Genomic DNA, 26,225 nt, shown 5'->3' on the forward strand with positions numbered 1-26,225 from the left:
CACTGAAGTTTGAAATCCACCCAATCAACCTGTAAAAATAAGAGATTTTTGTGACGACATAGGTATTCAAATTCTATAGCAAAAGACTATATTTAAAAACCAAGCAAAGCAGTCTACATTTATTTTCTCCTTTCTCATTGTGATCAATATTGCCACTATTTCAATAAATTTCCAGAATATTACTTGTATGAGCAGTAGATTATTCTTTCAGGATTCCGGTTTTTGTTAAATAATCCAACTTTTTCTCAGATCATTATTTACTCTTCAAAATTTATAAATGTCCTTTATTATAATTTATTATATGAATTGGATTTACAAATAAATTAGGAAAAAATGATGATATTGCTTAAACCTTCTTTATCCAAGACAAACCTTAGATATAGGACATATCCAGATGATTAAGAACATGAATTCTCTTCAATTGTTCCAATCAAAGGATTGTTTTAAGAGTAAACTGCATTTCTCCTGGAAAACAAACAAATAACAATGACAACAAAATATAATAATGGATCTTGAGATTTTTCTTTGTCTATTTATTCTTCTTCACTTTTATTCTTTCTTCTTAACCCTAAGATGGTACAATGGATAATTAAATTATCGATAGTGTTAGAAAATGTTGTGTTCAAGATGTTTACAAAGGAGTATCTCCATCTGTTATTTTTCAGTTAATTGACTCTGGTATCTTTTTTTCTCAAAACCCTAAGGCTAAAATTACATTTAATATCACTAACTACAGTATAGTCTTCCAGGCAGTGCCTTTTGCATTATGTTTTTAATTTCTTTAACAAGAGAGCAGGAGTAGTTCTACCTTTTCCTCTTACCTCTACTTAGTTTAGGCTTTAAGCCTCTGCAACCTGACTTTCACTTCCAACCCCTCCCTACTGATTTTCTAACACCTACAGGAACTTCATTACTATAAAGCCCAAGGCTAGGCTCTGTATTATAAACCTTATTTAAGTTATAAAAAAATATTCACTTTAGTTCATTAAAGCCAGGCACCAGGGAAGAGGGGGTAGGTGACAGTGGAGAAATTAAAAATCAGAATAATATCAGTATGATAATCAAGTGTTTCATATGCATATTAATATTTGAGAACCATCCAGACAGTTAAGGAAGTTGTTTCCCAAACTTGACATCACCACATACACTGAATGGCCAGATTATTAATATTATTAATATAATCTCTGAACGCATAATAATGTGGCCACTTAGTGTACATCCTATATAATAAAAGGCTAATATGCAATTTGTCCCCTTGACCAGCAGGCAGGCTGGCCAAACGCCCATGTCCCCTCCCCCTGGCCTGGCTGGCTGGACCACACAAACATACACACACACACACACACACACACACACACACACACACACTAGTGGCCAGATTATTATGCGTTCAGAGATCATAATAATCTGGCCACTCAGTGAATATCCACATCTCCTTTCCGATCGGTGCTGTTCATTATATCATTGTAACCACTTAAGTTCTATATTTACATTATAATTTCAGATACACATGAAGGATGAGTAGGATACTAACTGGCTTCTTTTTCCTCTATTATGAGTCTTATTTTGTTAATATTATTTTTGAGCATTATGTATACTCTATTTCTAATTGCTTCTCGTCATTAACCATCATTAATTATTTTCAATGATAACTATGAAAATATGTCGTATCTGAATACATAGTCTTTAGGATTTCTGTTAGCTTTTTCCTTCACTGAATAAAATGGGATCTCCCCAGGAGACATTAATTAGTTTTTCATATGAATCCTTTTTCACTCGGTTGCTTTAAAATATATCCTACAAATAATGGCCCTCTGAGTCTGGAAAATCGATTCCTTTGTTTCTATGGACATGTGTCTTATAAAATTCCATGAGACGCACATAGCAAAGCCAATCTTGCTTTGAAGGCACGAACAAAAAAAAAATAAAATGGATTAATAACGAAAACAGATTCCTTAGATGATCCTTCTACTACCAAAGGAGTAATCTCTTTTTGAGCCTTCAATCAGTAGCTTATACAAGGTAATCTGAGATTTTTCGTGCCCCATCACCCTCTTTCTCTATGCAAATTCTATTTTTGCTTTTGTTAGATAAGATCAGTTTATTAGTGATTTTTCTTACATGCAAGTGGTGAAGACTAAACCTCATTTAAATTAGCACTGGGAGGGCCTGAAGGTGAAGATCACACCCTACCTACCACTCATTGTCTTCCCTCCAACAAGATGTTTTTCTATTCTCCTCCTCTAACAGGAAGAAGAAAGATCTTCCCTCAATAGACAATCACTCAGCCAAGCAGAGACCGTTAACAATCAGCCAAAGAAAAGCCACTGGATGTTAAACTGCCATGGACAAAAGCCCGTCTGAATTACCACTTTCCTCTCCAAAAGAACCTCCTCTCTTATTTCTTTGGATGAGCACAAAGATGGCCATTAGGTCACATGCCCCAAAGAGTAATTTTTTGTGGTCTAGTTATTTAAATTTATTGAAATAAAATATCATATATAATAAAAATATTAAGGGTGTTATTACTGGTTACAGTTTTCAGTATATTAATAAGAAATCCAACATTTTAATCCAAGAATGACACCAACTTTGTGTCACAGCGACAAACATGAAATTAAATGTTGAATACCAAATTGTGATTCCTTTTTTTCTGGTGAAATATCTGGCTGTATATTTGTTGAAGGCCAACAAAGTGAAATTGTGTGCTAAAAATTTGCTATGCTTAATTTATCCTTTGCTTTTTCCTTAAATTTGATTTATCTTGGAAATATTTTTCTCCCAATGACTCTAGGACCATAAAAAGGAACAAACTATAAAGTAACTAGAAATTGACAAACTTGCTCTCATCTTCTTTTCCATCCTTCTCCTTTGAATACACAACAGGCAAAAATGGTCTTAGTGAAATAAGCTTTTCAATTTTGGAAAAATGTGTTTTATTCTTGGAAATCGTAGAGAGAGCAGTTGAGAGTCTAATAAAAAAGAACCAGAATAGTATGTGAATGTGTGTGATCAGGCTTCCATAACCCTAAATGGGTCATGCTTCTTGTACCAATACAGTTTTCTTACACCTCTGCGGAGTACTTCTTAAGCAACGCCCTCTTAGGCTCTCAAATGATTGCCAGGTGTATTTAAAACCACCTTTTTTTCTCCCTATTTTCCTCTTCCCCCAGCCTTTGACAAACAGTATTCCTCTTTCTGTTTCTAGTAATTTGTTTTAGGTATTTTTTAAAAATATAATCATATAGTTAACACACACACACACACACACACACACACACACACACACACACAGAGAGAGAGAGAGAGAGAGAGAGAGAGAGAGAGAGAGAGAGGGGGGGGGGGGAGACTATTTTCAATCTTGCTGCTATCTTGTGCAATAAAAAGTGTCTCTCAGTCATTGAATTACTGAATTACTCTGGTGACTAATTTAGATATTAAAGAAACATTTCTGTTGAACTAATAAATGCGTAGGAAGAATGGAATAGCATCTGCTTAAGGTTTTAACAACAGAAAGATATTAACAAGTTAGAAAGTGTTCAGACTTGCCCTGGCTGGGTAGCTCAGTTGGCTAGAGTGAGGTCCTGACACACAATGGATACAGATCTCACCCTGGGTCAGGGCACACACAGAATCAACCAATGAATGCATAAATAAGTGGAACAACAAATTGATGTTTCTTTCTCTGTCTCTGAAATCAACCAATAACATTTGTTTTTCACATCCTAAAGGTTTGGCTCAGTGGATACAGTGTTGGCCTGGGGACTGAGGCATCCAGGTTCAATTTCAGTGAAGGGCACACGCCTGGATGGCAGGCTCAATTCGCAGCCGATCAATAATTCTGTTGCATCATTGATGTTTCTATCTCCCTCTTCCTTTCTCTCTGAAATCATTATATATATATATATATATATATATATATATATATATATATATATATATATATATATCTTATTTGAAAAGCAAAGAAATTGTTCACATTTTAAGCAATGTAATATTCTTTTGGGTATAAATTCCAGGGATTTGGAAAGTATATTTCTGTATGTTCTTGAGATTGCACTACATGGGTGGCTACCTATGGATAAAAAATATAACCCTGGCTTTGCCCTTAGTCTTAGAAAGGACTATTGTATAATTCATAACATTTATACCACAATTTTCCATATTAAACATTGAAACAAGCTTAATTAACCATGTTACAGAACAATATGCCAACAAATACCTTTTTTTTAAAATCACTCAAAAAGGAAGGTAACTCACATATCTATCTACCTTATGACCCTTGTCCTTTTGACAATTTTCCATGGTTTTCACCGGCAGCTCCTCATTGTTTTTAACTGTGCCTTGGGCAGGAAGACATGTCTCTATGCCGGTCTAACAGGGTTATCAACCTACCCTTACTTTCCAGGGATCTTCTCCCGTTCTTCAAATTTCTCATTTCATATCATGTTAAGACTCTCATTAGTTATTATTAGTTATTCTTTCTTACTGTAAATGCTGGAAACATTTTCCTTTGTTCTCTGTCACAAAGGGAAAAAAATCCTGAGGTAAGGGAGGAGAATAAAAGAACTTCTTCTGGGTTTTGGGAAAACTATGATGGCTTTGAGCAGGAAGTTGGCTTTCCTACTCCCCAAGTAATTATATTTATGTTTTTCTGCTCAGTCTTCTGGAGGTGCACTGGGATCAACTGAGTGAATAAAATAAATAATCACTGGAGACCCAGGTTCTAATCTCACTAATAAATCTTTTGCATCATAAACTTTGGCAAAGCAACTAAAGTAGCAGCATCAGGAATGCTGTCCTTTGAGACACTAAGATAGAACAATAGCAGTAGACAGAGGCCAAGTGCTCATCCTAGTATTAAAAAAAAAAAAAAAAAAGCACAAGCCTGATTTAAGTATAAGCCTGATTTAAGTATAAGCAATTTAATAGCTGAAATATTTTGGTTTACCTAATTTCCCATGATATAATTGCTTGTAAAGTATTTAATATGAAAATATACACCAAGACAAATTCTTATGTAATCAATGATATTGTCGATTAAATTTATATTTTTTAATCATACCCTGTTTCCCCAAAAATAAGACAGTGTCTTATATTAATTTTCTCTCCCAAAGTTGTGCTAGGTCTTATTTTCAGGGGATGTCTTATCTTCCCATGCGCTAGGTCTTATTTTCGGAGGAAACACTGTAGAAGCATTTATCTACTTTTGAAAAACTGGAGAAATATCACATATATATTCTTTATTCTGCCTACAGATGATACTTTTTAAGACCATTGTTATATGGATGACTCAGAAACAGTTTACTTATTTAAAAAAAAAACAGTGATCTAATGATTTTGGCTTTGAAATATTTGCCCCTGAAATTTTGAAATATTTTTATATTTTAAAAGGAACCCATCTGAGAATATTTTAAAGACAGAACATTACCTTAGAAACCTCCTCTTAGTCCATCTCTAACTACATTCCACTTTATCCTTAATTGATGAATTCATGGGGCCTTTTGTTTTTGTTTTTGCTCTTCATCCTGCTCAGATATTTGGGGAAGTGGGGAAACTTAGCAAAAATAAACCAACATTTTTGGATGCTCATATTCCTGTGACCCATGTATCATTCTTAACACTGTGGCCAACTAGTTTAAAATATTCAAGGCAAAACAGGTAGAGGACTAGTTAGGAAACAACTCTAACTTCACCTTTACATTTCTATATGATTTCAACATTGGCATAAACCCAGGATATATTTTAATAAAGCTATTCTCTACCAATAAGAAAATTAAGCATAATCCATTTGATAGTGAATACATTCAATGCTAAAAAATATAACTTCTTTGACATAGTAGCTGGTTGTTGAACATACTATTATAGAAAATTAGGATATCTAAAAAAAAACCTGTTTCTGACATTGTGTAGCCAGTGTCACCCCAATAAAAATGAAAAAAAATTATGTGTTAATTAGTTTCAAATGGTTACCTTATTGCTTAACATGAACATTTCCTAATTAGATATCAGGTGCCTAAAATTATATATGTGCACACAAACACATATACTAATACATATGAAGACAACTTCTTTAAATAGAAAAAAAATCCACATTGTAATTTTTATAAAATTATATTTGTTTCTAAAATAATACATGTTTGGTGATGAAGTCTCTAATAATTCAATTACTAATTAAACCTCGGTTTTTTAAGTACCCCTTTAAGTGCAAGGGCTGATGCTCTAACCACTGACTCACAATAGCCAGGACTCATTGTAGGTTTTTTTTTTTTAAAATATATATATTTTATTGATTTTTTTTTACAGAGAGGAAGGGAGAGGGACAGAGAGTTAGAAACATCGATGGGAGAGAAACATCGATCAGCTGCCTCCTGCACACCCCGCACTGGGGATATGCCTGCAACCAAGGTACATGCCCTTGACCAGAATCGAACCCGGGACCCTCCAGTCCGCAGGCTGACGCTTTATCCACTGAGCCAAGCCGGTTTCGGCTCATTGTAGTCTTAATTTGTAATTCTCAGATGATTAGTGATGTTGAACATCTTTTCATACGTCTATTTGCCATCTGTATGTCCTCTATGGAGAAGTGTCTATTCAGCTATTTTGCCATTCTTTTAATTGGATTGTTTGTTTTCTTGGTGTTGAGGTGTATAAGATTTTTATAAATTTTGGGAAATTAATTCTTTATCACATGTATCATTGGCTAGTGCTTTCTTCCAGTCAACCTTTTAATTTTGTTGATGGTTTTCTTTACTGTGAAAAAGATTTTAATTTTATGTAGTCCCATTTGTTTATTTTTTGTTGTTGTTTCTCTTGCTCAAGGAGATGTATATCAGAAAAAATATTGGTACGAGAAATGTCTGAGATTTTGCTGTCTATGTTTTCTTCTAGAATACTTATGGTTTTGACTTACATTTAAGAAGCCAATCACAAAAGAACAGATATTGCGTAATTTCACTTATATGAAGTACCTAGACTAGTCAACATCATAGAAATAGAAAGAAGAATAGTGGTTGTTTGATCTGAGGAGAGGAGATTTGCTGTAAGCATGGTGCTTTCAGTTGTCAGTACTGCATTGTGCACTTAAAAATTTTGTAAGAGGGTAAATCCCATGGTAAGTGCTCTTCTTTCGATTAAGAAAAATGTCCCCTTTCACCAAGCCATTGTGGTTCAGTGGTTGAGTGTTGACCTATGCACCAAGAGGTCACCAGTTCGATTTTGGTCAAGGCACATGCCCGGGTTGCAGGCTCGATCCCCAGTCAGAGGCATGCAGGAGGCAGCTGATAGATGTTCCCATCTCTCTCTTCTTTCTTCTCTCTCTCTCCAAAAAAATAAAAAATAAGAATCAATACAAGCAAATTTAAAAAAGCCAATAAAAGGGGCCCTTTCATGTTCTCTTCTGGGAAGCTCTACAAACAGCTTCACTAGAAGGAAGAGGGAGGAAGCACATTTGGAACCCAGCCTGTAGGCTCCTAAACAGCCCCAGACAATATCCGGGCAACCGTGAGGTGTAGCAGCAATAGGAGGGAGATGCCAGATGCCTAAAGATTTTCAGCAAAGGTAATCTCTGATGGGATGCCTACAGGGAGGTGAAGCCATATAAGAAAGACAGAATAGGCTGACACCCAATATAAAAGCCTGTGATTACTTTAGGATAATGTTTGGCAATCAGAAACCATTTTACGGTGATGGGGAGAGGAATGCTGTTTTTTTCAACTCCAGGGATCATACAGACCATGAATCTTCTTGCTGTGTTTGACATTATATGTGCTCCCATACATTGTTCCTAGTTTCTTAGCAAGCACGATTTGTTTGTAATTCATATGTTATTGTAGGAGCCATGGCCAGGAAAAGAATAAATAGGTAGGCAGTGTGATGTATAAAAAGGTAATGGTATTGGAATGTAGATATAAATTTGCCCTGATTCTTTTGAAACTTGTGAACACAAATAGCAGCATGGTGTTTGTCACAGGGAAGAGGCTGAGGGGAAAATAGGGTCCTAATATATGGTGAGAGGAGAAGATTTGACTTTGAGAGGTGGGCACACAGTGCAGTATGCAGATCTTGTAACATAAAAACCCACATGCAAAACCTATATGATCCTGTTGACCAATGTCATCCCCAATAAAATTATTGTTTTTTTTCAAATTTATATTTGACCTGATTCACCTGCAAAAGTTGCTTTCCTTTTTCTGAGTTTCACTTTCTTGATCTCATAAGTGAGAAACTGGTATTATATCAGGAATACAAATTAATCTCATCTTACAAGCCAACTTTTGTACTGGTACTGTATCGAGAAGGATTCTGAAGTCAGATTCTCACTTTTTAAGAAATAATTATGCAACTGATTTTCAGTTGTGTGATATATCCAAGGCATAGTGAGGTAAAGAGGCATATCTCCTTTAAATGCTATCCCTGCATGAGAAAAGATCTATAATTCCCTCAGGATGAAAAATTTATTTATTCTAAACATTTTATTTTCTTGATGCTTGAGAATGGAAATATTTTATTAATTTCTATTGGTCATTTTATTTTCTATTAATTTTTAATTCTTTTTATTGATTTTTAGAGAGAGAGAGAGTGGGAGAGGGAGGGAGAAACATTGATTCATTGTTCTCCTTATTTATGCATTCATTGGTTGGTTCGTTTTAAAAAAAATATATTTTATTGGTTTTTTACAGAAAGGAAGGAAGAGTGATAGAGAGCTAGAAACATCGATGAGAGAGAAACATTGACCAGCTGCCTCCTGCTCACCCCCTACTGGGGATGTGCCCGCAACCAATGTACATGCCCTTGACCGGAATCAAACCTGAGACCCTTCAGTCCACAGACTGACGCTCTATCCACTGAGCCAAACCGGTTTCGGCTATTGGTTGGTTCTTGAATGTGCCCTGAGTGGGGATTGATCCCAAGACCTGGGCATATCTGGACAACTCTCTTACCAATTGAGCTAGCTACTCGCCCAGGGCTCTTCCTGATCATTTACCCTACACCAATCTTCTACAAAAATATAGGAATATAGACTTTGTCTTTTTGGTATCAAAAAATTTATAAAACATGTAAAAAGTGCAGAACCTAGCCATTCAATTTATGAAGATTTCAGTTCCTTCCACTGTATGTTCTGGTTGTGAACTCTGATAAACATGACTAAACTGCACCCTTTGGAATCACCCTTCCCCCCACACACATAGTTTAAATAAATGGTTTTTGTATCTAAAATATATACATATAATACAATAAAATATTGGGAAAGTTTTGATAGCACAGCTCTTAGAATTTATTTTTAGTATGTTCTTCTATGGTTAAAATATGCATTTAGATTATCTGTTGTCTTAAGAGTATTTTATTTATTTTTTTTATTTTTTATTTTTTTATTTTATTGATTTTTTACAGAGAAGAAGAGAGAGGGATAGAGAGTCAGAAACATCGATGAGAGAGAGACACCGATCAGCTGCCTCTTGCACACCCCCTACTGGGGATGTGCCCTCAACCAAGGTACATGCTCTTGACCGGAATTGAACCCTGGACCCTTAAGTCCGCAGGCTGACGCTCTATCCACTGAGCCAAACCGGTTTCGGCTTAAGAGTATTTTCTAAGTAACACTAACATCCTAAAAAGTTAAAAATAAGAATGTTCTGATATAATTAGTATCATAATTACATTACCATAAATTATATAATTTTACCATTTGCTCAGCATCTAAAATATTTTAATTTTATAATATTTATGTTTCACATTTTTATAATATTATAATTGCAAACATTTTTATTTTTAGTAATTCGGCTTTACATTAGTCCAACTATTTTCTTTATTTTTATTAATTTCCATATTATGTTTATTTTCTTTGAATTTTTACATGTTGGATTTTTATTTTTCAGTTATTAGGGTTCTGATTCTCACCTTTAATTTCAATATTCTCAGTCCTACTAATTAAGTCAGTGTTTCCCAAACTTTTGACATATGTGTACCCCTTCTATAATTTTTGTAACGCTGAGTACCCCTCGTACTCATGGGAACGTAGAATTAGGCACAGCTAAGCTCGGTGCAGTGCGTATCCCCACCAAACTCCGGTGCAACATGTATCCCCACCAAACTCTTCCTGTACCCCTGGGGGTACGTGTATCACACTTTGGGAAACACTGAAGTAGAGTGAGCTACATAGGGTGATTGTTTGAAAACAGTGAAGGGAAATGATCTTTTAACTCTCCTTATCTGAGTACCAATAAAATGTGTTCTCTGCTTCTTATGTGCATATTAAATAGGTGTGTGAATATTTAGCATTGATTTTCAATGACTGAGTTTTTATGATTTCCCACTTCTTTCTTTTTTCTTGTAATGTGATATACGAAAAGAGTCACTGCATGTAGTGTAAAACAGCCATTTCTAATAACCCTGTTTATAGCACTCACAAGAGATCAGCCTTCCCAAGAGCAGCAGCCTGTATAATCCAGTTTACTGTTTAATAGGAGGTGTGTAACCCAAAAAGATGTTGGTAAATATTTTGGTGCATAGAGTTGATGGGAAAGTAACCTCACAGCTCCAAATAATCCACTTTCATCTCAGAAGATGACTATTTATCAGCTATTTTTTCCCTATATAGATTCTGAATAGTAGATTCAATAGAATAAGGAAATTAAAGTAGGGAGGACATCAAGCCCATTGCTAGACATGATCATAAAGCATAATTTTCTAAGTATTTATTCCATCACTAACTCTGCTTTGTTGTATATTTTATTTCTGGTCATTTATTTTTATGTAGGACTTAAATAGTTTATCTAGAGCTTAGTATTTATCATTTGAAAATAACATCAATACTTAAAGTCATACGTCACAATCACTTCATGTTGTACATGTGTGAAATACTGAGGATGGGTATATAGACTTGGGAAAATTACAGAAAAAAAGGTAAAAATACAGAAAAATAATTTGAATATAGAAAAATAAAATAGAAAAAAAAGCTATAAAATGACTTTCAAGTCTTTGACCACCAAATGTAATTTGAATTCTACACCTATTTCCTTAAAATATTTCAGTTTTCCCCCCATAGCATTGGCCACCACTAAAGTACTAGGTAATTTACTTTTCTATTATGTTGACTATTTAATGTATATTCCCTCACAATGGCTGAAACTTGTGCATTCTTTATTCCCTGTGCATGCCTACCACCTAGAACAATGGTCTGTATTAATGTGTGGTTTATTTGTGTTTCAGCTACGAATTTCATAGCGGGTAGTGTTTGTTTGTCAACAACATATTTTTGGGGAAATCAATAAGGGCCTGTTTCACTTGCTGGTTTCTTAAGGTATAAATACAAAGATTCAGCCTGTAAGCAACAGAAGGATTAAGTACTGCTACCCTTTTGCTCAAAGTCACATATTCTTTTGCAGATACTTTCACATATATGAACATGGTCCTCCCATAAGAAATGGAAACCACAATCATATGGGAGCCACAAGCGGAAAAGGTCTCTTTCCTTTGCTAAGCAGAGGGGATCTTCAGAATTGTTGGAAGGATGAGAGTGTAAGAGAGAACCAACACGGCCAAAGTTACCATGAGAGTGAATACTGCTAAGAAAAATGCCATAGGATCTAGAAACTTTGTGCAAACAATCAGCCACAAAAGAGAAGAGTCACAAATGAAGTGGTCAATAATGCTCAAGTCGAAGAAACACAGTTGGAGTCCCATAATCCCAGAGGACAGGCATTGAGGAGTTGATTACAAGTTGGAGTCGATTACAAGTTGGCTGAAGACTTTGTTACTCATGATAGTTGTGTAATGTAGTTTTGTAAATCTCCACATAGTGATCATAGTACAGAAGAAAAAACTCTTGTAGAACCCACAAAGATAAAAAAATGCTTGGGTCACACAAGCCTTACAGAAAATGGTTGTATCTCCTGTCCTGTAGTGATGCTGACCAAAATCCCGAGAATACAGACTGTTTTGAATGAAATGTCTAAGACAGAGAATTTCCTGAGGAAGAAATACATGGGCTTCTTCAAACTAGCATTTGATAGTGTTAACATGACGATGGTCAGTTTTCCAGTGATACTATGTGAACAGCAGAAAGAATGTCACAGCTTGTAACTCTGTCATCCCTAAGTCCCAGGAGAATGAATTCTCTAAATTCTTAGGTCTGTAGGTAAAAGTTGCCATAGATGTCAACTCCTGAGATGATTTTAAGTACGTTTGTAGTGTTCTTATTCTACAAAACAACAATGAAATGTGCAGTAACAAAAAGGACAGTATAGTTCTCCATCAAAATTGCAAACTCATATCAGCAATTAATTTGCTTGTTTTGCTTAACAATCTTAGGTTTTAATCACAGCTTTTATAATTCCCTGTTTTACATTTCTGATTACTTACTTAACACAGAGAAAGTTTTTTTTTTAAAGTCATAAGAATGGGTAATAATTATAAATACTTCATTTACTTCACTGTGGAAGTAATTCATTTGGGAAGATTAAATAAGCTATTGAAACATATATTTTTGAAAACTTAATATTCATAAAAGTCTGCTTGCTAATTTTGCCAGCAAAAAATTTATTGAGTCAGAGTACATTCATTTTCTAAATATGTCTTGGTTTCTGTTATAGTAAAAATTAAGCAGAAAATACAATACTTGTGGCCAATTCATTGAAATTCATTCCCATTTGCCTTTAATCTACACTTACTCTATTTGCTCCTTTTTGACTAAAATTTGCACAACACAAAGCCAAACCTTTTTAATACACAAGGTTGTATGGTAAAAGTTCTATTTTGAATCTTTAAATATAATCAGTCATAAAACTAATGAAAAAAATAAGAACATTCCTTGTAAGATTAAATAATTATTCTAGAAAGTTGTTACATTATAGCCTTTACCAAGCTCAGCTTTCAAAAATAATAATTAGATAACTTTCCTGTTTACCAAACTGTAGTTTTGGAAGATGTGATATAGAAAGAAAATCATATTGGAAGGAAGAAACATAAAAACAGCAATAACAACAATAATAAAATTTATAAGAAAATATAATGAGTTTTATTATTATTGTCACATTCATTATTATTTCTATTATACCAAAGATCTAAATGTGCCTTAAAATACTTTCAGTAGGTCCTATTGAGAACCTCATTTTGAAAATGATGAAATTGAGGTACTGAGCGGGTATGGAACTTGCCCGAGGTTACATAAGCAGTATGTGTAGATAGGTGAGCATTTGGTCTGTCTCCTACTGCACCATTCCTAGTGCTTAATGCAGATTCTGATTCAATTTTATTTGATGAATTAAAACATGAATTAATGATTGAAGAGTATATATGCATCCCATATTAGAACTGTTCTCAAAATCCAGAGATTTCTGTAGCTACGCAGGCATAGCTCTGCATCATGAATCAATTGTTCTGAACTAGTCAATCCTGACATGAAGATACCAGAGCGGTGTGTGTCAACAAAATGGGAACCTTAGGTAATGAGAATTTGGAATCCTAAGGAGGTAGGTAAACAACCTCCTGAGAGATATTAACCTGTATAGGTCAGTATGGTGCTACATCTTGCTGCTACCCATACTGCCATTTGAGACATAATGTATGGACTTTGAAAATATTATACAAAGCAAAATAAGTCAGTCAGAGTAAGTTAAGAACCATATGATTTCACTCACTTGTGTGACACAAAACTGAAACTCATTTGCACAGACAATAGCGTGGTGGTTCCCAAAGAGAAAGGGGTAGGAGGTAAATAACGGGAAAAGGGGGCCAAATGTATGGTGATGGAAGATGATTTTACTTTGGATGGTGGGCAGACAATGACAAATGTATCAATTTTGTGATATTCTTAAGTAGCCAGTTTTGGTTTCATTGATATTTTAAATTTTATTTTTCTGGTTTCTATTTCATTGATCTTCATTATTCCCTTTCATGTTTTGTGTGGTACTGGAAAGAATGAGTATTCTGTTGATGTTGGATGGAATATTCTAAAAATTTCAATTAGATCAATTTGGTTTAAAACATTCAAGTCTTCCATATCTTTATCTGTTTTCTTTTTCAATTTTTTTGTGTGAGTTATTGAAAGTACTGAAACATCTGACTCCAATTGTGCATTTGAGTGCTAAATTCAACTACATAGTGTTAAGTTAAAATACAATTGTCAAGCTGCTTGATTTGCAAAGATTGGTTGGCTTTGAATACGTAATTGGGAAAAATCAATAAAATAATTCTGTAAAAATCTATTGAGTACACAGAATTTACAACAAAGTTTATTGTATATTTTATTATTTGCTAACTTATATTTGTAAAATTTATAATACGTCTGTTTATAAATTCTTTTCTGATAACTAGTTATTAAAACTGACTGGCACCCTATTTCTCTCTGCCCATATACATTGAAGGACGTGGACTTTATTGAGCACTGGATTGCTAGAGTAATGTCTCCATCAATGGATGCAAAGCAAGTATTTGGATTTATGTAGAATCTCCAAAGTAAAAACGGCAAAAATGAAAAGCATTGTCATGCAGAGAGAGAGGAAAACCTATAATTTTAGAATAGTAGGAGAATTCATATCTATACTGCCTAATAAGAGAGTCCATTATATTTCTCAGTACTCACTGAAGTTACCATCAAATTGAGCAAAATACTCTTTACAAGCAAATGTAGCAAATGTTTTTGCTGAGACACAAAATTTAAATATTTTATGGATGTTTTAGACATTAATACTCTCCAACACTTCATTAATTCTTATCTGTGTTTGATTCAGGGTAACCCTGTTTCTATAAGCACTTGTTAGAAGAAGTCAAACATATATTTTTTAAAATATGTATTTTTACTGACTTCACAGATGAAGGGGGAGGGAGAGAGCGATAGAAACATCAATGGTGAGAGGGAATCATTTATGGGCTACCTCCTGCACACCCCCCACGGGTTGTCGAACCTGCAACCCTGGCATTTTTCCTAAACAGGGATCAAACTGTGTCCTACTTATTCACAGGTTGATAATCATTGAGTCTCACGTGTTGGACAGAAGTCACATTTTAATGGTGATATCAGAGAATCTGAGCACTGAGAATTAAAACAAAGAAAAAAGGAGGTAGAGAGTTAGACATTTGTAATACTTTTAACAATAAAGTAAATTTAAAAATGAAAAGAAAATGTTTACTTAAAAATAATATTAAGCAAGAGTGTCCCGATGGTACATTAAATGATGTTACATGTTCATGCGTCAGAGATGTTTTCTGGTAAGAGTAGTAGTGTCCTCCAGAAATATCAATACCATACATGTAGGAACTTTGAAATTCAGTTCCAAAACATCATTAACAAAAATATGTTGTAACATTAAAGGATAGAATGGACAATGAAGATATAACATCTATGTCCCAAGTAGCGTAGATAAACATTCATAATGTAAAAAACATATTAAATATGAGGACAAATTAAGGACATTAGATTTAGGAGACTCTATCTCCAGAAAATCTTATTTTAATGCTCTGTGCATATATCCTGGGAGAAATATATTTTTAGAATTCCTTGGTGATAACATTCTTTAATTTTTGATTAGTGTCCAAAGGAAAAGATCTTCAATGATTTTTAAACAAGATTTTGGCATTTTTTTTAAACTCATTTTCATCTATGTAACATTAAATGATTCATGTTCAGAAAAATTTCAGGGCATGTAGATTTTAAAAGATATTTGATCCAAGTGAGGTAAAAATGGCATAAACAGAGTATCAAACTTGAAGGAAAAGGAAGTATAGCAGTGGATGAAGAAATACAAGAATATTAATGTTATATGAGGCATAAAGTTTCATTTAAATAAAGTTCAGGCCATAAATTTATGATGAAAATTTATTTGAAAAACATTTCTTGACCAAGTTCTTAAAGGACTGCTTTACCTGCTGGTTTCTTAAGGAGTAAATAAATGGGTTTAGCATTGGGGCAACAGAGGTGTTGAGCACTGCTATACCCTTGGTCAAAGCCACTCCTTCTTTTGCTGAAGTTTTGACATACATGAAAATGCAACTTCCATAAGAAATAGAGATAACAATCATGTGTGAGGAACAAGTGGAAAAGGCCCTTTTTTATGTTCAACAGAGGGGATTCTCAGAATCATTTTCAGGATGAATACATAGGAAAGAATCACTAATGTCAAGGTTACCACAAGCGTGAAAACCGCCACAAAAAAGGCCAGGCGCTCTAGGATGGCTGTGTCCGTGCAGGAGATCAGTAGTATCGGGGACGAATCACAGGCAAAGTGGTCAATGATGTTGGAGTCACAGAATTCCAGTTGAAGTCCCATGATCACAGGTGGGAAGATAACGAGAAAGCCAGTCAGCCAAGAACTAATGACAAGCAGGTTGCAGATTCTGCTATTCATTATTACTGTTCAGTGCAGTGGCTTACAGATAGCCACATACCGATCATAGGACATAGCAGTCAAAAGGAAAAATTCTGTTGCACCAAGGAGAATGAAGAAAAATACCTGGGCCATGCAAGAATTATAAGAAATGGCCATATCGCCTGTTGCGAGGCTGACCAGGAATCTAGGAATAGAAACTGTTGTAAATAGGATTTCTAGGAAAGCGAAATTCCTGAGGAAAAAATACATGGGGGTTTTGAGGTGTGAATCTATCAAAGTAAGGGTGATGATTGTCATGTTTCCAGTTATGCTCAGGATGTATGTGAAAAATAGAAATATAAAAATTACAACATTTAACTCTGGGTCATCTGTTAATCCTAGAAGAATGAACTCTTTTGCAGATGTTTGGTTTTTCATTTCTTATTGTTAACTTCTTCCACATCTGTAACTGCAAAGAGAAAACAATGATTTAGTGAGTACAGGATTTTTTTTTTTAATTCACTTCTGCCAAGAAGAGGAAAGTAGGAGGGATCTCAATACCACACTTCAAACTATATTACAAAGCCACTGTTCTCAAGACAGCCTGGTTCTGGCACAAGAACAGACATATAGATCAATGGAATCGAATCGAGAAACCAGATATCAACTCAAATCACTATGCTCAATTACTATTTGACAAAGGAGGCATGAATATACAATGGAGTCAGGAGAGTTTCTTCAATAAATGGTGTTGGGAAAATTGGACAGACACATGCAAAAGACTGAAACTAGATCACCAACTTAGATCATTCACAAAAATAAACTCAAAATGGATACAGGACTTAAACATCAGACGGGAAACCATAAAAATACTAGAAGCATCCACAGGCAGCAAAATCTCAGACGTATGCCAAAAGAACTTCTTCACTGATACTGCCCCTAGGGCAATGGAAGCTAGAGAGAAAATAAACAAATGGGACTACATCAAAATAAAAAGCTTTTTTACAGCAAAAGAAACCATCAACAAAACAACAAGAAAGCCCACGGTGTGGGAGAACATATTTGCAAATAATACCACTGATAAAGGTTTAATCTCCAACATTTACAGACAGCGGATACAACTAAATAAAAGGAAGATGAATGATCCAATTAAAAAATGGGCAATGGACCTAAATAGAATATTTTCAAAAGAAGACAGAAGGAAGGCTAAAAGGCACATGAAAACATGATCAAAGTCACTAATTGTCCGATAGCTGCAAATCAAAACAACAATGCGGTACCATCTCACTCCGGTCAGAATGGCCAACATCAACAAATCAACAAACGACAAGTGTTGGCGAGGTTGCAGAGAAAAAGGAACCCTTGTGCACTGCTGGTGGGAATGCAGACTGGTGCATACACTGTGGAGAACAGTGTGGAGTTTCCTCAAAAAACTGAAAATGGAACTCCCATTTGACCCAGTAATCCCACTTCTAGGAATATATCCCAAGAAACTAGAAACAGCAATCAGAAAGGATATATACACCCCTATGTTCATAGCAGCACAATCTACAATAGCCAGAATTTGGAAACAGCCTAGGTGCCCGTCAGCAGATGATTGGATCCAAAAACCATGGTACATCTACACAATGGAATACTATGCTGCCATAAAAAAGAAGGAATTCTCATCATTTGTAGCTACCTGGATGGAATTGGAGAACATCATGCTGAGTGAAATAAGCCAATCAATGAAAGAGAAACACCACATGACCTCACTCATTTGTGGATGATAAAGAACATTATAAATTGATGAACCAAGAGACAGATATAGAGACAGTAAAGCAACAGGCAGACTGTCAAATTACAGTGGGGAGGGGAGGAAGATCTGGGGGAGATAATAGATCAACTGAAGGACTTGTGTACATGCATATAAGTACAACCAATGGACATAAAACTCTGGGGAGGGAGGGTATGTATGGGAGAGAAAGAGGAGGGCAAAAAAAATCAATAAAATATATTAAAAATAAATAAAATAAAATAAAATAAAATATAAAAAATAAATTAAAAAAAATCACCTCTGCCAGCTTAAAAATTACTGTTTTTAATATAATGGGCCAATACATTAGGTACCAAGTTTTACTGAATTCTGAAAATACATGTGAGCCAGGACAAAGAAACTTATACTTATCAACTGCCTTGTAGATCACTAGCCATTTAATATTAAATGAGTCACTTGATAGGTCTAATGAATACATCTGTACAAGAAAAATATATTTAATCAGCTGGTGTGGCTCAATGATTGAACATTGACCCAAGAACCAGGAAGTCACAGTTTGATTCCCAGTCAGGCATGTGAGGGTTTGCGGGATCAATCTCCTGTAAAGGGTGTGCAAGAGACATCCAATCAATTGTTCTCTCTCATCATTGATGTTTCTCTCTCTCTGTCTCTCTCTGTCTCTCTGTCTCTCTGTCTCTCTGTCTCTCTCTCTCTCTCTCTGTCTCCTTCCTCTCTGAAATAAATGAAAACATATTTAAAAGAAATAAAAACATTCCTTACCAAATGTCTTTTACTCTCTCTTAAATAGTTGTTCATATGTGTATAAAAATGAAGTATAAAATGCAAAATATTATATTAGTTTCATTAGACTATTTCACCAATGACCACATGTTTTATTTTCTGAATTCTCTTTTATTCATTTTTAAAAATTGTTTATTTTTTACATATGTGTCCTATTCCCCCATTACTCCCCACCCCCCACTAATGCCCCACCCCACTGTTGCCTGTGTCCATTATTAGGCTCATATGCATGCACACAAGTGGTTGATCTCTTCCCCTTACTCCCACTGACCCCCACCTTCCCAGAGGTTTGACATCATGATCGACGTTTCTCAGTCTCTGGATCTGTTCTTGTTAATCAGTTTATGCCGTACATTTTGTTCCACAAATAAGTGAGATCATGTGATGTTTATCTTTCTCTGCCTAGCTTATTTCATTTAGCATAATACTCTATCATTCTTTGAAAATGAACCATTTTAAAGTTTAGTTTTTTAGAGAGTTTTTCCCCCAAATTTTCTGAGAGTATTTTATGTCAGCCCCACCTATATAGATAATTAATAATAGCAAAAGAATCTGGACTATCAAAACTACCCCCTCCCCCACACACACAGACACACACACACACACACATTAGTACATATATATTACTAAATAAGCAAACAAAATGTAAATTTATTCTTTATGAATTAAATGATAACCTATTGCTTTTTAAAGGAGATTCTAACAGCCAAAGTTAAGGGACCTAAGTTACTGTATAAGCTGATTAGAAATCGGGAAAAATAAATGAGGTGAGAAATGAAAAAAATTTCTTATAATAATATAATCCCATGTAGTAGCAATTTGATTGTTGAAACCCAAACACTCTGCTGCCTTACTTTAATTGTCAGTGTTTGATGCTTAATTTGGAGCATTTCATAGATTTCACAACTTGCTTCTGCCTTTGAATTCCTTATGTGATAACATACTTACATAGTGTGTTGGTGGGACTTGGTGAGATGAACCTGGTTGCATAGAGTGAGATGGAACATATGGAAGAATAAGTCCAGTACAAAACTGTTCTTGAAGCGAGGAGGCCCTGATAGAAAGGTGACATAGTCCCAGTTGCTGGTAGAAGGTGCTACATCCAGACTGTAAGCAAAGTATTCAAGATCCCTTGCACTTGTGACCAAGGAAACTGATGAACAAAAATAGATCCAGATGTAGAGAAGCATGGAACAGAGTGTCAAACCCAGAGGGAAGGCATGGAGGGGGGTGTTAAGAGATCAATTAAAGGACTTGTTTGCATGCATAGAAGCATAACCAGTGGACACAGACACTAGGGTGCTGAGGGTATGTTTTGGGGGCTGGGAGGAGACAGGGAGAGGCCAATGGAGGGAAAAGGAGACATAAGTAATACTTTAAACAATAAAGAATTAAAAGAAAGATCATTATAAACTGATGAACCAAGAGATAGATATAGAGAAAGTAAAGCAACAGGCGGACTGTCAAATTACAGTGGGGAGGGGAGGAAGATCTGGGGGAGATAATAGATCAACCGAAGGACTTGTATACATGTATATAAGTACAACCATTGGACATAAAACTCTGGGGAGGGAGGGGATGTGTGGGAGGCAGGGAGGGGGGCAAAAAAATCAATAAAATATGTAAAAATAAATAAATAAATTAATTAAAAAAATAAAAAAATAAAAAAAATAAAATCATGAAAAAAAAAAGATAAAAGCCTCTAGTGCCTTACTCTTCACCAGTCCTCACTTCTAATGCCCACAGTAGTAGTCAGCACAGATCCCGGACTTGTACCAAACCCAGAGCCCCTGCTCGTAATCGGTCCATGACGCTCTTTACCATAATGTGCTGGTAGGACAGAGAAGAGCTGAGGTCATTCAAAATGCCTAATATGCCCTGACTGGTTTGGCACACTGGATATAGCGTCGGCCTATGGACTGAAAGGTCCCAGGTTTGATTCTAGTCAAGGGCATGTACCTTGGTTGCGAGCACATACCCAGTGGGGAGTGTGCAAGAGGCAGCTGATGGATGTTCCTCTCTCATCGATATTTCTAACTCTCTATCCCACTCCTTTCCTCTCTGTAAAAAAATCAATAAAATATATATATATTTTAAAAGATGACTAATATGTTAGTGCTAACTGTGCTTACACAATACATGGAGATTGCAGGTTCTGCTCACTTTCTAGACCTTCTTAGAGTCATGGATTCCAAGGAATTCTATGGACCCATTTTTCACTGTTGTGGGAGAGAGAAAACAAATAATACAAAGAGCAGAACAGAATAGAAAAAGAGATGAAGGGTGAGTGGTGAGTAAAACAAAAGCACACTGGCCACCCTTTGGTGGGTAAACAGAAGTGCCAGGAAAGGAGAGTAGCCAGGTGCTCAGTTCCAAAGGGAGCCACAAAAAAAAAAAAAAAAAAAAAGAAAAGAAAAAAAGAAAGAAAGAGTTGGTGAAAGCTCTATGTGCAGTTTCAAGTAGTTAATCTATATTTAATCTGAAAGTCCGAAAAAGCCCTGTCTTAAATTTTGAACTGATGACTCAACAGAATCAGAAGCTATATTTTCTCGGAATGTGGGTAACACTGCATAAAAAACTAAATATGTAAAAGAAAAAGAAAAAGGGGGATCAGGAAAATATTTAGCAGTAAAATTGGTAGAGTTGAGGAAGTTCTATATTTTCTGGATAATTAAGTAAAGCTCTTAGTTCATAAGAAAAAGGCTCAATAACATGAGTGAAAACCAAGAAATAACAACTGTGGAAAAGAAGGAAGCTTCATTACACAGGAGTAAAAGTGTTAGAAAGAAAATTCTCACAATATAAAGAACTATCTCCAGTTACATTAATCCAAAGCCAGACATTTAGTTAGCTCTTCTTTTCCAAAATTTGCTTAAAATAAAATTTTAACCTTAAATGCTAGAAAAATCTTAATTAATCTTAGATTCTTCAGTAAAAGAAAGATTATAGATATATAGATATATAGATATATAGATATATAGATATATAGATATATAGATATATAGATATATAGATATATAGATATATAGATATATAGATATATAGATATATAGATATATAGATATATAGATATATAGATATATTGATATATTTACCTTCCAGCAGGAACCCTGGTTTTCTAACTATTGTTTTGAAAACAGAGTGGTTTTATGTGATTTTTCTCCTCAAAATAGTCACAAGGGATTCTTGCAAAGAAATGGAATTAAAATGTCTCTAGAGAGGAATGGTACTGATGAATACACTCTAAATTGAGTTGAATAATTTTAATGAGTTGTTCTTGAAAAATTATTGTTTTAAACATTAAACATCAGAGAGGTTTAGTACAAACAACCATGAAGAGTTTAAACCCAGCACCTTAGACTGCTTGACCACACCACCAAAACCAAAACCTGGCAATGATAACACACACACAGGAAGCCTAAGAGAGCATTTCCTCAAATGAATGCATTTGCAAAAATAATAAACAAAATACTAGTAAATCGAATGCAATAAAACATTAAAGAATACATCACAATCAAAGGGGGTTCATTGCATGGGCACCAGAGTGGTTCAGCAGACTCAAACCAATCAATGTAATATACCATGTTAACAAGATAAAGGAAAAAATACTGTGGACTTATCTATAGGTGCAGCATTCATTTATGATTAAAACACTCAAGAACATGGGCATATAAGGAAAGTGCCTCAACTTAATAAAGGCCATATATGAGAAGCTCTCAGCTAATATACAGTAAAGGTGAAAAAGTGACAGCTTCCTCTAAGGAACAAGACAAGGAGGTACACTTTCCCCCTCTAATTCACCAGACTCCTGGAAATCCTAGCCAGAGCACTAAAGCAAGAGAAAAAAAAGGCATCCAAATTGAAAAAGAAGTTTAAGTGTCACTTTTTTGCAGATGACATGATTTTATATAGAAAACCCTAGACATGCCACACACACACACACACACACACACACACACACACACACAAAAACCAAAACAAAACAAAACAAAAAACTATTAGAAACAATAAACAAATATAGTAAAGTTTCAGGATACAAAGTCAATGTACAGAAATCCAATGCATTCCTGTATACTAACAATGAAATTTCAAAAAACAAACAAAGAAAAAAAAAACAATTCCTTTTACAATTGCAGGAAGAAAAAGAAACACTTAGAAATAAAGGGTGTGAAATATCTGTATGCTGACTTCTAGAAAGCATTATTAAAAGAGATTGAAAAAGACACAATGAGATGCAATGATGTACCATGCTCATGGATTTGAAGTAGCAACATAGTTAAAAGCAGTCATATTATACAAAGCAATACAGTATATAGATTTAATGTAATCCCCATCAAAGTCCCAATAACATTTTAAAAAGAAACAAAACAAAACAAAAATCATTAAATTGGTCTGGAACCACAAAAGACCCCAAATAGCTAAAGCAATCCTGAGATAAAAGAATAAAGTCAGAGGTATCACATTCCCTCACTTTAAATTACCAAGATACAATAATCAAAACAGCATGGTATTGGCAGAAAGACACACAGACCAACGTAACAGAATTGAGAAACCCAAAATAAACCCATTTTTATGTGGACAAATAATTTAAAAAATATTTTTATTGATTTCAGGGAAGAAAGTAGAGGGTGGGAAAGAAACATCAATGATGAGAGAATCATTAAAAACTGCCTCCTGCATGCTCCCTACTGGTGATCCAGCCCACAAACTGAGCAGGTGCCCTGACCAGGAATTGAACCATAACCTCCTGTTCATAGGTTGATGCAACTAAGCTATGCTGGCCAGGCAAGTGTTATTTTATTTTTACTGGAATAAATGTCAAGGCAATATAAATCCAGTTATATGTAAACTTGTGAAGAAGCAGATAATAGCAAGAGGAAAAGGCCACTAGGATAAAGAATGACCTACTTAAACATTTCATTTGTTACTAAAAATATATTGAACATACATTTTAGGCACAATATAGCTAATAGATAGACACTACATCAAAATACAGTAAAAATTGAAAGACTAATATATAAAGATAAAACTCATGAGCTCGGTTTACCTGAAAAAAATCTGTTTTTTCAGGTAGACATGTATTATCTCTTCTTTTTTTGGGGGGGAGGAGGGATTATGTTTCACAATAAGTATTGTTTCTTTCACATTAAAAAAATGAAGTAAACAAGATTCAAATATTGTTCTATTATTTTTATCTAAGTTTTCCTCCTTAGCAATTGGAATCTGGTACATTTTATTTTCAGTATGTTCTCTATAGATGCCAAAGTTGATTTTTTTTGTACTAAGAATTATGTATTTGTATTTCCTGGACTTACATTTTTGGTGAATGATACAAAAGAAAATTTTCAGAACACATCAGCAAACAGAATCCTTACAGAATTCATTTCCATTTGCCTTCAGTCTAAAGTGATTCTACTTGCTCCTTTTTGACTAAAATTTGCACAACACAATGACAAACCTTTTTAATACACAATGTTGTATGGTACAAATTCTATATAAATCTTTAAATATAAACATACATATAAATAATGTAAAAATTTAGAACATTTTTTGTAAGATTAAATAATTATTCTAGAAAGTTGTTACATTAAAACCTTTTTCAAGTTCACCTTTCAAAAATAATAATTAGATAACTTTTGTGTTTAACAAACTGTAGTTTTGGAAGATATGATATAGAAAAGAAATATAATGGAAGGAAGAAACATAAAGCAGCAACAACAATAAATTTTATAAGAAAATATAATGAGTTTTATTTTTATTTATTTTTAAAAATATATTTTATTCATTTTTTTTTTTGCAGAGAGGAAGAGAGAAGGATAGAGAGTTAGAAACATAGATGAAATAGAAACATCAACCATCTGCCTCCTGTACACCTTATACTGTGGATGTGCCCACAACCAAAGTGCATGCCCTTGACTGGAATCGAACCTGGGATTTTTAAGTCTGCAGACCAACACTCTAGCCACTGAGCCAAACTGGTTGTGGCAAGTTTTACTATTATTGTCACATTCATTATGATTTCAATTATAATATACCAAAGATCTAATTAGCCTTTAACCTGTGCCCCAAAATGCTTTCATTAGGTCGTGTTAAGAACCTCATTTTGAAAATGATGAAATTGAGGTACTGAGGGGGTATGGAACTTGCCCGAGGTTACATAAGCAGTATGTGTAGATAGGTGAGCATTTCGTCTGTCTTTTACTGCACCATTCCTAGTGCTTAACGCAGATTCTGATTCAATTTTATTTGATGAATTAAAACATGAATTAATGATTGAATAGTATGTATGCATCCCATATTAGAACTGTTCTCAAAATCCAGAGATTTCTGTAGCTATGCAGGCATAGCTCTGCATTCATGAATCTATTGTTCTGAACTAGTCAATCCTGACATGAAGATACCAGAGCAGTGTGTGTCAACAAAATGGGAACCTTAGGTAATGAGAATTTGGAATCCTAAGGAGGTAGGTAATCAATCTCCTGAGAGATGTTTACCTGTATAGGTCAGTATGGTGCTACACCTTGCTGCTACCCATACTGCCATTTGAGACATCATGTATGGACTTTGAAAATATTGTACAAAGCAAAATAAGTCAGTCAGAGTAAGTAAAGGACCATATGATTTCACTCAGTTGTGGAACACAAAACTGAAACTCATTGGCCCAGACAATAGTGTGGTGGTTCCCAAAGAGAAGGGGGTAGGAGGTAAATAATGGGAAAAGGGGGCCAAATGTATGGTGATGGAAGATGATTTTACTTTGGATGGTGGGCAGACAATGAAAAATGTATCAATTTTGTAATATTCTTAAGTAACCAGTTTTGGTTTCATTGATATTTTAAATTTTATTTTTCTGGTTTCTATTTCATTGACCTTTATCATTCCCTTTCATGTTTTGTGTGATACTGGAAAGAATGAGTATTCTGTTGATGTTGGATGGAATATTCTAAAAATTTCAATTAGATCAATTTGGTTCATAACGTTGTTCAAGTCTTCCATATCTTTATCTGTTTTCTTTTTCAATTATTTTTTGTGTGAGTTATTGAAAGTACTGAAACATCTGACTCCAATTGTGCATTTGATGTTAAATTCAACTACATAGTGTTAAGTTAAAATACAATTGTCAAGCTTCTTGATTTGCAAAGATTGGTTGGTTTTGAATGCGTAATTGGGAAAAATCAATGAAATAATTCTGTAAAAATCTATTGAGTACACAGAATTTACAACAAAGTTTATTGTATATTTTATTATTTGTTAACTTATATTTGTAAAATTTATAATACGTCTGTTTATTCTTTTCTGATAACTAACTATTAAAACTGACTGGCACCCTATATCTCTCTGCCCATATACATTGAAGGACC

At 34.5% G+C, this 26,225-nt stretch overlaps 1 pseudogene across 1 annotated transcript; it reads right to left on the minus strand.

Moving 5' to 3' along the window:
- Positions 1-15,804: 15,804 nt before the first annotated feature.
- LOC311618750 (olfactory receptor 6C76-like) lies at positions 15,805-16,745 on the minus strand (annotated as a pseudogene). Its single transcript has one exon. The product of its transcript is annotated as an olfactory receptor 6C76-like (transcript).
- Between the last annotated feature and the right edge of the window lie 9,480 nt (positions 16,746-26,225).

Source organism: Pipistrellus hanaki (assembly GCF_964339955.1).
Source record: "Pipistrellus hanaki genome assembly, chromosome: 3".
Taxonomy (NCBI): domain Eukaryota; kingdom Metazoa; phylum Chordata; class Mammalia; order Chiroptera; family Vespertilionidae; genus Pipistrellus; species Pipistrellus hanaki.